The 12,857-nt window shown below is 44.6% G+C and overlaps 1 protein-coding gene across 1 annotated transcript in view; it reads right to left on the bottom strand.

Moving 5' to 3' along the window:
* LOC112216745 (integrin alpha-X) overlaps positions 1–12,857 on the bottom strand; it is a 64,980-nt gene that overhangs the window by 18,566 nt on the left and 33,557 nt on the right. The window lies entirely within an intron of this gene.

Here is a 12,857-nt window from a genome sequence, read left to right as displayed (position 1 = left end):
ATACTCTGTCAATAAAGCATGAAAAAATACGGAAAGAGAGTGACTCTCCCATATGCCAAATGATAAAATGGGTTGTTTAGATCCTGGATGGTGATTGGTTTATATGCGGTGTCGTGCCTTTGGCATCATTAAACTGAAGATTAATCTTTATCAAATGACTCTCTGTAATTATTATTACGCGATTAAACTGATTAATCATGTAACTGTAATTAACTTGGAAGTCGGGGCACCAAGAAAAATATTCAGATTACAAAGTTATAATTTTCCTAATAAAACTTTTCAGATATTTTCATATCTGATCAATAGTCTTCTGATGAATGAATTCTTCTTTACCTCACGTTAGTCTCATTCCAAACGTCGTAAATTGTTGGTTATCTGCACGAACCCAGTCTTCACGATGAGTCATCCATACATCAATTGTCTTAAATAATTTATTTACTAACTAAGTAATTCACAGAAATGCATAAACAAACAGTAGATAGTTACAAGGAAATGATAAGAGTTTCCCTAGTGGGATTAACCGGCATCGTGGCTTGTTAGACAAAAGGGGAGTGGGGGTCAGCTGAGAAGTCACTACAGAGTTAATAATCATAACAATTGAAATGCTAATCCTTTGCACATGAACGCTCACTCATTCGGGAACAATTGCAATCAATATATATATTTACGCTCAGTGTGTCGTCGGGGTCTCTGTTGAAAAGTTTGTTTCTGTTGGAGAGTGTCCATCCTCTCTATCTCTCTGTCGTGGTTAGAATGGATAGTTCAGAGTGACATTCATTCATGTCGTTATAGAATAGATGTTTCGGCGGTTGTCGGTCTTCGCGTTCAATGATACCGAATTCATAGCTGCAGACTAGTATTTAATATCAAAGACATGTTCATATTCTGTCGGTATCGATAGTCTAAGAGTTTAACCACATGGTATGGTTAAAAGATTCAGCCATCTACTCAAACCTTGGCCCTCTCGTTATCGAGGTAAACTGGTCTGCAACCTTTGTCCTCTCGTAATTAAGGGAAACATGGTCTGGTGATAGAAAACCCAGGTGGGGTTTTATTCGGAATATCGAAAAGGGCTGTCTCATGACGCCCGGTCCTGTCTGTGCACATGGGGGCGTGCCAAGGACTTAGTGAAATTTTTTAGGGAATTGGAGTTTCCTTCATTAAACAGTCCAAAATCATTTTACACAATTTCACAAACAGTTACATCCTCACTCATTCATTTTATACAAGAATTAGATGTAAGCCTCATATCTGAGGCTATTATACAGTGGGGCAAAAATGTATTTAGTCAGCCACCAATTGTGCAAATTCTCCCACTTAAAAAGATGAGAAAGGCCTGTAATTTTCATCATAGGTACACTTCAACTATGACAGACAAAATTAGATTTTTTTTTCCCAGAAAATCACATTGTAGGATTTTTAATGAATTTATTTGCAAATTATGTTTGGAAAGAAGTATTGGTCAACTACAAACAAGCAAGATTTTCTGACTTGCCTAGTTAAATAAAGATAAAAAACATGTTCTTGTAGGCAGACATCATATTTGCTTAGCAACAATATAAGCTCAAGAAACTTGCCATGATTTTCAAGTTATATACAGCTTTGTGTCCTTGTCCTCTGTAGCAAACTCACATTTACCAATAACTTCAACTACATCAATCACACGTTCCATGACCTTCCTCCTCTTTCTGACCTGGTCTCGTTGAACTGACATTTGCTTATCACTCAGAAGGGTACGGATGTCTGCTTTGCTGGCTCTGAGGAAAAAGACTTCTGCGCTTTCTCTATGGGTCTTGCTTCTCTCATGTTCCTGTACTCTCTGATGGGCATGTTTCCAGGCCTGCATGCCTCCTTTGACAAAATGCACTATCACTGGCTGAAGGTTTTGCAAATGACAAGACATACTGAGCAGAACAAGGAGTGAGTTACTTGATAGTATGTCAGTCATTTTCTGTTTGTGCCATCTTTGGAGTGGAATACATTGGGAATGACTCGGAGGGGTTTGTTTTGGGTGGTACTGAAAAAATAAGTCAAAATGCTTGGACTGAGGATGGACAAAATAATAAAATGGATGTTCAGTGCTTTCGCTGTGCCTTTCTATTTTCCCTGTACTGGGCTCTGAACCTCACGCCCTCTCTCTGCACATCTGGTTGCTCTGCAGAATGAGATCAACATTGTAAATAACCTAAATGTAAACTTGTATTACTTGTGTAGTCATCAATTGTATGCCCTCCCCCCGGTTACAGTCCTACTGATAATCTCATAAATAAAGAACATATTCATCTAAAATCATAGCCTCCATGTTTAGGTTTGTGCTCTTCAGTTGTACCTGAAGGTTCCTGCTCGGAGTCTGACTCTGAACTGACCACCATCTCCAGTTCTGCAGGAGCACCTGAAGATCTAGTGCTGCTGCTGCTTCCTTCTCCATCTTTACAAAGAAAATACTATTATCACAGTCACTATCATTAGTGTATCAGTAGGCTACATTAATACAGCTCTGGAAAAATTAAGAGCAGTCTCTTAATTTGGAGTGGTCTGTTAATTGTTTCCCAGAGCTGTATATTATTGTAGTAACTTGTCATGTTGGTACTAATGGCGCTAATGATCTTTGTCATTTCCTGTGCTGTGTCACACAGGCCACTGTGTTACGTTCATGGATGTATTATGGTAATGTTACTGTAGCCTGTTTCGCTGTACAATGTTTGTGCACTTTTCCTAGCTTATGAGTCATGACCGAATACTGTCAAGTCCATAGTCTAGGTTTACTATGTTTTACTAGTTGAAATATATTGCCTTCAATGTCATATTATGATCTCTATGTTGCACTCATTACTATGATATAATTCCTCCACGAAGACGTGCAAACTGTTTAGCCTCCCGGCCGTTGTGTCACTATTATTAGCTAGACACGCCATGCTGGGTGTCGTGTGTGTGTGTGTGTCAGTGTGTGTTTTAGCTAGTGGTTTTGACTGACCTGGTCCCTTACTGGCGAACATGTCGCTTATTTTGCAGCGTCTGTGGCAAGGGCCTTCCTCTTTTTTATTCTCTCCCTCTCTGCTCCACCTTTCCTTTTCTGACCGTCTGTCACGCCCTGGCCATAGAGAGGCTTTTTATTCTCTATTTTGGTTAGGCCAGGGTGTGACTAGGGTGGGCATTCTGTTCTTTTTTCTATGTTTTGTATTTCTATGTTGGCCTGGTATGGTTCTCAATCAGGGACAGCTGTCTATCGTTGTCTCTGATTGAGAACCATACTGAGGTACCCTTTTCCCCCACCTGTTTTGTGGGAGGTTAACTTTGTCTTTGTTCAGGGCACATAACCCAAAGCTTCACGGTTTGGTTTTTTGTTCTTTGTTTTGTCGGCGTCATTTTTAAATAAAGTTCAAATGTACGCTTACCATGCTGCACCTTGGTCCAGTCCTTCAGCCAGCCGTGACAGAACTTCCCACCAACGGACCAAGCAGCATGGTAAGGTAGGAGAGCAGAGGCAGCCGGAGAGAGGAACCAGCGGTATGTGGAACACGGCTGGCAAGGAAGCCCGAGAGGCAGCCCCAAAAATGTTTTTTGGGGGGGCACATGGGGAGTGTGGCAGAGTCAGGAAGCAGACCTGAGCCAACTCCCCGTGCCTACCGTGGTGAGCGTGGGACTGGTCAGGCCCCGTGTTATGGGGTGATACGCACGTTACCGAGGCAGAGTATTCACAGGCCGGTGCCAGCGTCCCGCATTTGCTGGGGGGGAAGCTGGCATCCAGCCAGAATGGGTGGGTGATTCTGGAATGATTTTCCTCTTCTTCTGACAAGTAGTAAGAGAGGTCGGACCAATGTGCAGCATGGTAAGTGTCCATTTTATTTTAATAAACTGAATACAAAATAACAAAGTGAATGACACAAACGAAAACTGAAACAGTCCTGAAATGTGAAACAATCACCCACAACTCAAAAGTGAAACCAGGCTACCTAAGTATGGTTCTCAATCAGGGACAACGAATGACAGCTGCCTCTGATTGAGAACCATACCAGGCCAAACACAGAAATCCCAAAACATAGAAAAAGGAACATAGACAACCCACCCAACTCACGCCCTGACCATACTAAAACAAAGACATAACAACTAAGAACTAAGGTCGGAATGTAACACCGTCCATTTCACCGTGCGACTTGTCTAAAATGTTATCCGTAGTGAAGCAGGTACACGGTTGCTATGTGTGTCGCGGGAAGACCTGATGTCATTTTTGTCGTGGGGACACTGCTGTCCTGAGGTTGAAGAGGCGCTATTGCGCCTTCTTCACCACGCTGTCTGTGTGTTTTCCTTGTTTTAGTGTTGGTCAGGACGTGAGCTGGGTGGACATTCTATGTTGTGTGTCTAGTTTGTCCATTTCTATGTATGGCCTGATATGGTTCTCAATCAGAGGCAGGTGTTAGTCATTGTCTCTGATTGGGAACCACATTTAGGTAGCTTGTTTTGTGTTGGGATTTGTGGGTGGTTGTTTCCTGTCTTTGTGTTCTCTGCAACAGATAGGACTGTTTTGGGTTTTGCCACGTTTGTTATTTTGTATTTGAATAGTGTTCACATTATCGTCTTTTATTAAACATGTTGAACACGAACTACGCTGCATTTTGGTCCTCCTCTCCTTCGACGGAAGAAAACCGTTACAAGTTTGTCCGTGATGTGTATGCCAAGGAACTTAAAACGTTCCACCTTCTCCACTACTGTCCCGTCGATGTGGATGGGGGAATGTTCCATCTGCTGTTTCCTGAAGACTACGATTATCTCTTGTTTTTTTTACGTTGAGTGAGAGGTTATTTTCCTGACACCACACTATGAGAGCCATTACCTCCTCCCTGTACAAATTGGAGTGGGTCTAGGGTGTCAGGTAGGGTGGAGGTGATATGGTCCTTGACTAGTCTCTCAAAGCACTTCATGATGACAGAAGTCATTTAGTTCAGTTACCTTGGCTTTCTTGGGAACAGGAACAATGGTGGCGATCTTGAAGCATATAGGCACAGCAGACTGGGATAAGGATTGATTGAATATGTCCGTAAACACACCAGTCAGCTGGTCTGCGCATGTTCTGAGGACACGGCTGGGGATGCCGTCTGGGCCTGCAGCCCTGCGAAGGTTAACACGTTTAAATGTTTTACTCATGTTAGCCGCAGAGTTTTTGTAGTGGACCGTGTCAGTGGCACTGTATTGTCCTCAAGTGAGCAAAGAATTTGCTTAGTCAGTCTGGGAGCAAGACGTCGATGTCCGCGACGGGGCTGGTTTTCTTTTTGTAATCCGTGATCGACTGTAGACCCTGCCACAGTACTTCCGGCGCCGACAGAGATGGCCGCCTCGCTTCGCGTTCCTAGGAAACTATGCAGTGTTTTGTTTTTTTTACGTGTTATTTCTTACATTAGTACCCCAGGTCATCTTAGGTTTCATTACATACAGTCGAGAAGAACTACTGAATATAAGATCAGCGTCAACTCACCATCAGTACGACCAAGAATATGTTTTTCGCGACGCGGATCCTGTGTTCTGCCTTTCAAACAGGACAACGGAATGGTTCCCATGCAGCGACCCAAAAAAACGACTCCGAAAAAGAGGGAAACGAGGCGGTCTTCTGGTCAGACTCCGGAGACGGGCACATCGTGCACCACTCCCTAGCATTCTTCTCGCCAATGTCCAGTCTCTTGACAACAAGGTTGATGAAAACCGAGCAAGGGTAGCATTCCAGAGGGACATCAGAGACTGTAATGTTCTTTGCTTCACGGAAACATGGCTCACTGGAGAGACGCTATCGGAGGCGGTGCAGCCAGCGGGTTTCTCCACGCATCGCGCCGACAGAAACAAACATCTTTCTGGTAAGAAGAGGGGCGGGGGCGTATGCCTTATGGCTAACGAGACATGGTGTGATGAAAGAAACATACAGGAACTCAAATCCTTCTGTTCACCTGATTTAGAATTCCTCACAATCAAATGTAGACCGCATTATCTACCAAGAGAATTCTCTTCGATTATAATCACAGCCGTATATATCCCCCAAGCAGACACATCGATGGCTCTGAACTAACTTTATTTGACTCTTTGCAAACTGGAATCCATTTATCCGGAGGCTGCATTCATTGTAGCTGGGGATTTTAACAAGGCTAATCTGAAAACAAGACTCCCTAAATTTGATCAGCATATCGATTGCGCAACCAGGGGTGGAAAAACCTTGGATCATTGTTACTCTAACTTCCGCGACGCATATAAGGCCCTGCCCCGCCCTCCTTTCGGAAAAGCTGACCACGACTCCATTTTGTTGATCCCTGCCTACAGACAGAAACTAAAACAAGAGGCTCCCACGCTGAGGTCTGTCCAACGCTGGTCCGACCAAGCTGACTCCACACTCCAAGACTGCTTCCATCATGTGGACTGGGATATGTTTCGTATTGCGTCAGATAACAATATTGACGAATACGCTGATTCGGTGTGCGAGTTCATTAGAACGTGCGTTGAAGATGTCGTTCCCATAGCAACGATTAAAACATTCCCTAACCAGAAACCGTGGATTGATGGCAGCATTCGCGTGAAACTGAAAGGGCGAACCACTGCTTTTAATCAGGGCAAGGTGACTGGTAACATGACCGAATACAAACAGTGCAGCTATTCCCTCCGCAAGGCTATCAAACAAGCTAAGCGTCAGTACAGAGACAAAGTAGAATCTCAATTCAACGGCTCAGACACAAGAGGCATGTGGCAGGGTCTACAGTCAATCACGGACTACAAGAAGAAATCCAGCCCAGTCACGGACCAGGATGTCTTGCTCCCAGGCAGACTAAATAACTTTTTTGCCCGCTTTGAGGACAATACAGTGCCACTGACACGGCCTGCAACGGAAACATGCGGACTCTCCTTCACTGCAGCCGAGGTGAGTAAGACATTTAAACGTGTTAACCCTCGCAAGGCTGCAGGCCCAGACGGCATCCCCAGCCGCGCCCTCAGAGCATGCGCAGACCAGCTGGCCGGTGTGTTTACGGACATATTCAATCAATCCCTATACCAGTCTGCTGTTCCCACATGCTTCAAGAGGGCCACCATTGTTCCTGTTCCCAAGAAAGCTAAGGTAACTGAGCTAAACGACTACCGCCCCGTAGCACTCACTTCCATCATCATGAAGTGCTTTGAGAGACTAGTCAAGGACCATATCACCTCCACCCTACCTGACACCCTAGACGCACTCCAATTTGCTTACCGCCCAAATAGGTCCACAGACGATGCAATCTCAACCACACTGCACACTGCCCTAACCCATCTGGACAAGAGGAATACCTATGTGAGAATGCTGTTCATCGACTACAGCTCGGCATTCAACACCATAGTACCCTCCAAGCTCGTCATCAAGCTCGAGACCCTGGGTCTCGACCCCGCCCTGTGCAACTGGGTACTGGACTTCCTGACGGGCCGCCCCCAGGTGATGAGGGTAGGCAACAACATCTCCACCCCGCTGATCCTCAACACTGGGGCCCCACAAGGGTGCGTTCTGAGCCCTCTCCTGTACTCACTGTTCACCCACGACTGCGTGGCCACGCACGCCTCCAACTCAATCATCAAGTTTGCGGACGACACAACAGTGGTAGGCTTGATTACCAACAACGACGAGACGGCCTACAGGGAGGAGGTGAGGGCCCTCGGAGTGTGGTGTCAGGAAAATAACCTCACACTCAACGTCAACAAAACTAAGGAGATGATTGTGGACTTCAGGAAACAGCAGAGGGAACACCCCCCTATCCACATCGATGGAACAGTATTGGAGAGGGTAGCAAGTTTTAAGTTCCTCGGCATACACATCAGACAAACTGAATTGGTCCACTCACACAGACAGCATCGTAAAGAAGGCGCAGCAGCGCCTTCCTGGCGGGCTGTATCACCGCCTGGTACGGCAACTGCTCCGCCCACAACCGGAAGGCTCTCCAGAGGGTAATGAGGTCTGCACAACGCATCACCGGGGGCAAACTACCTGCCCTCCAGGACACCTACACCACCCGATGTTACAGGAAGGCCATAAAGATCAGCAAGGACATCAACCACCCGAGCCACTGCCTGTTCACCCCGCTATCATCCAGAAGGCGAGGTCAGTACAGGTGCATCAAAGCTGGGACCGAGAGACTGAAAAACAGCTTCTATCTCAAGGCCATCAGACTGTTAAACAGCCACCACTAACACTGAGTGGCTGCTGCCAACACACTGACACTGACACTGACTCTACTCCAGCCACTTTAATAATGGGAATTGATGGGAAATGATGTAAATATATCACTAGCCACTTTAAACAATGCTACCTTATATAATGTTACTTACCCTACATTATTCATCTCATATGCATACGTATATACTGTACTCTATATCATCGACTGCATCCTTATGTAATCATGTATCACTAGCCACTTTAACTATGCCACTTTGTTTACATACTCATCTCATATGTATATACTGTACTTGATACCATCTACTGTATCTTGCCTATGCTGCTCTGTACCATCACTCATTCATATATCCTTATGTACATATTCTTTTTCCCCTTACACTGTGTATAAGACAGTAGTTTTGGAATTGTTAGTTAGATTACTTGTTGGTTATTACTGCATTGTCGGAACTAGAAGCACAAGCATTTCGCTACACTCGCATTAACATCTGCTAACCATGTGTATGTGACAAATAAAATTTGATTTGATTTGAGCCGTTGAATTGCGACCCCACTTTGTCTCTATACTGACGCTTTGCTTGCTTGATTGTAGCTATTCCCTCCGCAAGGCATTGTATGTATTCGGTCATGTTTCCAGTCGCCTTGCCATGATTAAAAGCAGTGGTTCGCACTTTCAGTTTTGCACGAATGCTGCCATCAATCCACGGTTTCTGGTTAGGGAAGGTTAAGTCACAGTGGGTACAACCTCACGATGCACTTGCTAATAAACTCGTTCACCGAGTCAGCGTATACATCAATGTTATTGTCTGACATTTCCCAGTCATATCCCAACATATCCCAGTCCACGTGATCGAAGCAATCTTGAAGCGTGGAATCTGATTGGTTAGACCAGCGTTGGATAGACCTGAGCACGGGTGTTTCCTGTTTTAGATTCTGTCTATAGGCTGGGAGGAACAAAATGGACTCATGGTCAGATTTGCAGAAGGGAGGGCGGGGGAGAGCTTTGTATGCATCGCGGAAGTTATAGTAGCAATGGTCCAGAATGCTGCCAGCCTGTGTCACGCATTCAATATGCTGATAGAATTTAGGAAGCCTTGTTCTCAGATTGGCTTTGTTCAAATAAATTCAGCCTCAGGATGTATGGTCTAAAGAAGGCCAGTTTTATTGCTTCTTGAATCAGCACAACAATATTTCAGCTGTGCTAAGTTAATTGCAAAAGAGACCCCAAACTTTTGAATGGTAGTGTACATTAATAAAAATGTATTCACCCTGGAAATAAGACTTCCCTCTGGGTAAAACCCAAAGATGGGACCAAGTCACTATTATTCGAGTCACAAGCAAGTCTCAAGTCATAAGGTCAGAGTCCCAAGTAGAACGGGTCGAGTCTCGAGTCCAAGACGTGCATTAGAGCAAGTCAAGTTGAGTCAAGTTGCAAGTTTTTTAAGTAAAAAAAAAAAATCTATACATGCAATGACTTGTTCAACTACAAATCTGTCTATTTATTGAGGCTACCAGACAGCCCTTTTCATTATTTTGTCTACAACACATTTTGATTATTACGTTTTTTAAATAGGGACCTTTTAGCATTCATAAGGGCATGAAATCAGCAAAAGGCAAGGCAGGGTGACATGCTCAGTGTAGATCTATTTACTGGTCTTGGTGATCCAATGGTGAAGGCACCATATCATACAAAAATACAAGTATCAGGCTTTAACTTGTCCTATCTGAAAGGAAACAGGTAGATGCAAAGACTGTACAGTATTGAACAATATCGAATCTGTCCAACATGAACTCAAACAGGTACTGTACATATAAGCACTTGGCCTCTCCCAGGACCATACAATTAACCAATTCTCAATTACAACCAATAAATTAGTTCTAAAATGTAAAATACAATTTCCACATCCCTTGTTACATTCGTAGATTTGTCTTTATCAGACAATGAATATTAATGATACGCTACATGAAAGTATGTGGACACCTGCTCGTCGAACATCTCATTCCAAAATCATGGGCATTAATATGGAGTTGGTCCCCCCTTTGCTGCTATAACATCTTCCACTCTTCTGGGAAGGCTTTCCACTAGATGTTGGAACATTGCTGCGGGGACTTGCTTTCATTCAGTCACAAGAGCATTAGTGAGGTTGGGCACGGATGTTGGGCAATTAGGCCTGGCTCACAGTCGGCGTTTCAATTCATCCCAAAGGTGTTCGATGGGGTTGAGGTCAGGGCTCTGTGCAGGCCAGTCAAGATCTTCCACACTGATCTCAACAAACCATTTCCGTATGGACCTTGCTTTGTGTGTGGGGAATTGTCATGCTGAAATAGGAAAGGGCCTTCCCCAAACCGTTGCCATAAAGTTGGAAGCACAGAACTAAGGGGCCTAGCCCGAACCATGAAAAACTGACCATTATTCCTCCTCTACCAAACTTTACAGTTGGCACTATGCATTCAGACATGTAGCGTTTTCCTGGCATCCGCCAAACCCAGATTCGTCAGTCGGACTGCCAGATAGTGAAGCATGATTCATCACTCCAGAGAACGCGTTTCCACTGCTCCAGAGTCCAATGGCGGCAAGCTTACACCACTCCAGCCAACGCTTGGCATTGCACATGGTGATATTAGGCTTGTGTGCAGCTGCTCGGCCATGGAAACCTGTCATGCCTGCTCCCACTCTTCCTCTCTGGTGCTTGAAGGCACCAGGCTGCCCTTCATTATGCACACCTGTCACCATCACTACGCACAGCAGCGCTCATTGGACTCACCCAGACTCCTTCCCTTTATTGATTACCCCATCTATAACGGTCTGCTCTCCCGCTTCTTCCCCGTGTCTGCATTAATGTCATTATGTGTTCATGTCCAGACTCTGTCCTGTTTCATGTCTGTTGTTAATTAAATGTTCACTCCCTGTACCTGCTTCTTGCCTACCAGCGTCGATCCTTACAGAATGCTGATAACACTAAAATAAGCATCAGGGAGTTTTGTTTTGGTTGGTGAAGTCGGGTCCGGGTGCAGTCGCAGAGGGAAACCGGGTGTGCCTCAGCTAGCTCATCGGGCTTCCACACTTTAGCTGGCTCGAGAGGTCTTCTTGCCTCGGTGGGCTCAGAAGGCGCCCACCCCACGACATGCTTTAGCCGGCCCGTCAGGCTCCCTCGCCTCAGCCGGTTCGTCAGGCTCCGACGCCTCAGCGGGATCATCAGGCTTTCACGCCTGAGCCGGCTCGTCAGGCTCACACGCCTCTGCCTGTTCGCCGGGCTTCTACGCCCCAACCGGCTTGTCCAGCTTCCATGCCTCGCCCAAGTGGGACGCCGGGTGGAGTCATTGGACTCACCTGGACTCCTTCCCTTTGTTGATTACCCCGTCTATAACTGTCTGCTCCCCCGTTTGTTCCCTGTGTCTGCATTAACCTCTAGCGTCGAGCAATCCCGTATCCGGGAGCGTAATTATAGCCTCAAGCTCATTACCATAACGCAACGTTAACTATTCATGAAAATCGCAAATGAAATTAAAGAAATATATTCACTCACAAGCTTAGCCTTTTGTTAACAACACTGTCATCTCAGATTTTCAAAATATGCTTTTCAACCATAGCTACACAAGCATTTGTGTAAGAGTATTGATAGCTAGCATAGCATTAAGTCTAGCATTCAGCAGGCAACATTTTTACAAAAACAAGAAAAGCATTCAAATAAAATCATTTACCTTTGAAGAACTTTGGATGTTTTCAATGAGGAGACTCTCAGTTAGATAGCAAATGTTCATTTTTTCCAAAAATATTATTTGTGTAGGAGAAATCGCTTCGTTTTGTTCATCATGTTTGGCTAAGAAAAAAATCAGAAAATGCAGTCTCTACAACGCCAAACTTTTTACCAAATTAACTCCATAATATCGACAGAAACATGGCAAACGTTGTTTAGAATCAATCCTCAAGGTGTTTTTCACATATCTATTCGATGATAAATAATTTGTGGCAGCTGTGTTTCTCCTCGAAGCAAACAAAAAATACACGCAGCTGGAGATTACGCAATAATTGCAACGGAGGACACCAAGCGGCCACCTGGTAGATGTAGTCTCTTAAAGTCAATCTTCCAATGATTTGCCTACAAATACGTCACAATGCTGTCGACACCTTGGGGAAATGACAGAAAGTCTAAGCCTATTCGTGACCCATACACAGCCATATAAGGAGACATTGGAACACAGCGCATTCAAAATCTGGGGCACTTCCTGTATGAAATTTCATCTTGGTTTCGCCTGTAGCATTAGTTCTGTGGCACTCACAGACAATATCTTTGCAGTTTTGGAAACGTCAGAGTGTTTTCTTTCCAAAGCTGTCAATTATATGCATAGTCAAGCATCTTTTCGTGACAAAATATCTTGTTTAAAACGGGAACGTTTTTTATCCATAAATTAAAAGAGCGCCCCCTATATCCAAGAAGTTAATGTCATTATGTGTTCATGTCCATACGCTGTCCTGTCCTGTTTCATGTCCCTTGTTAATTAAATGTTCACTCTCTATACCTGCTTCTCGTCTACCAGCGTCAAGCCTTAGAAACCCATTTCATGAAGCTCCCCAGGAAACAGTTCTTATGCGTTGCTTCCAGAGGCAGTTTGGAACTCAGTAGTGAGTGTTCCAACCGAGGACAAACAACTTTTACGCACTACGTGCTTCAGAAGTCCCGTTCTGTGA

The sequence above is a fragment of the Oncorhynchus tshawytscha genome, linkage group LG17, assembly GCF_018296145.1.
Source record: "Oncorhynchus tshawytscha isolate Ot180627B linkage group LG17, Otsh_v2.0, whole genome shotgun sequence".
Classification (NCBI taxonomy): Eukaryota; Metazoa; Chordata; class Actinopteri; order Salmoniformes; family Salmonidae; genus Oncorhynchus; species Oncorhynchus tshawytscha.
This window is presented reverse-complemented; position numbering and strand designations above follow the sequence as displayed.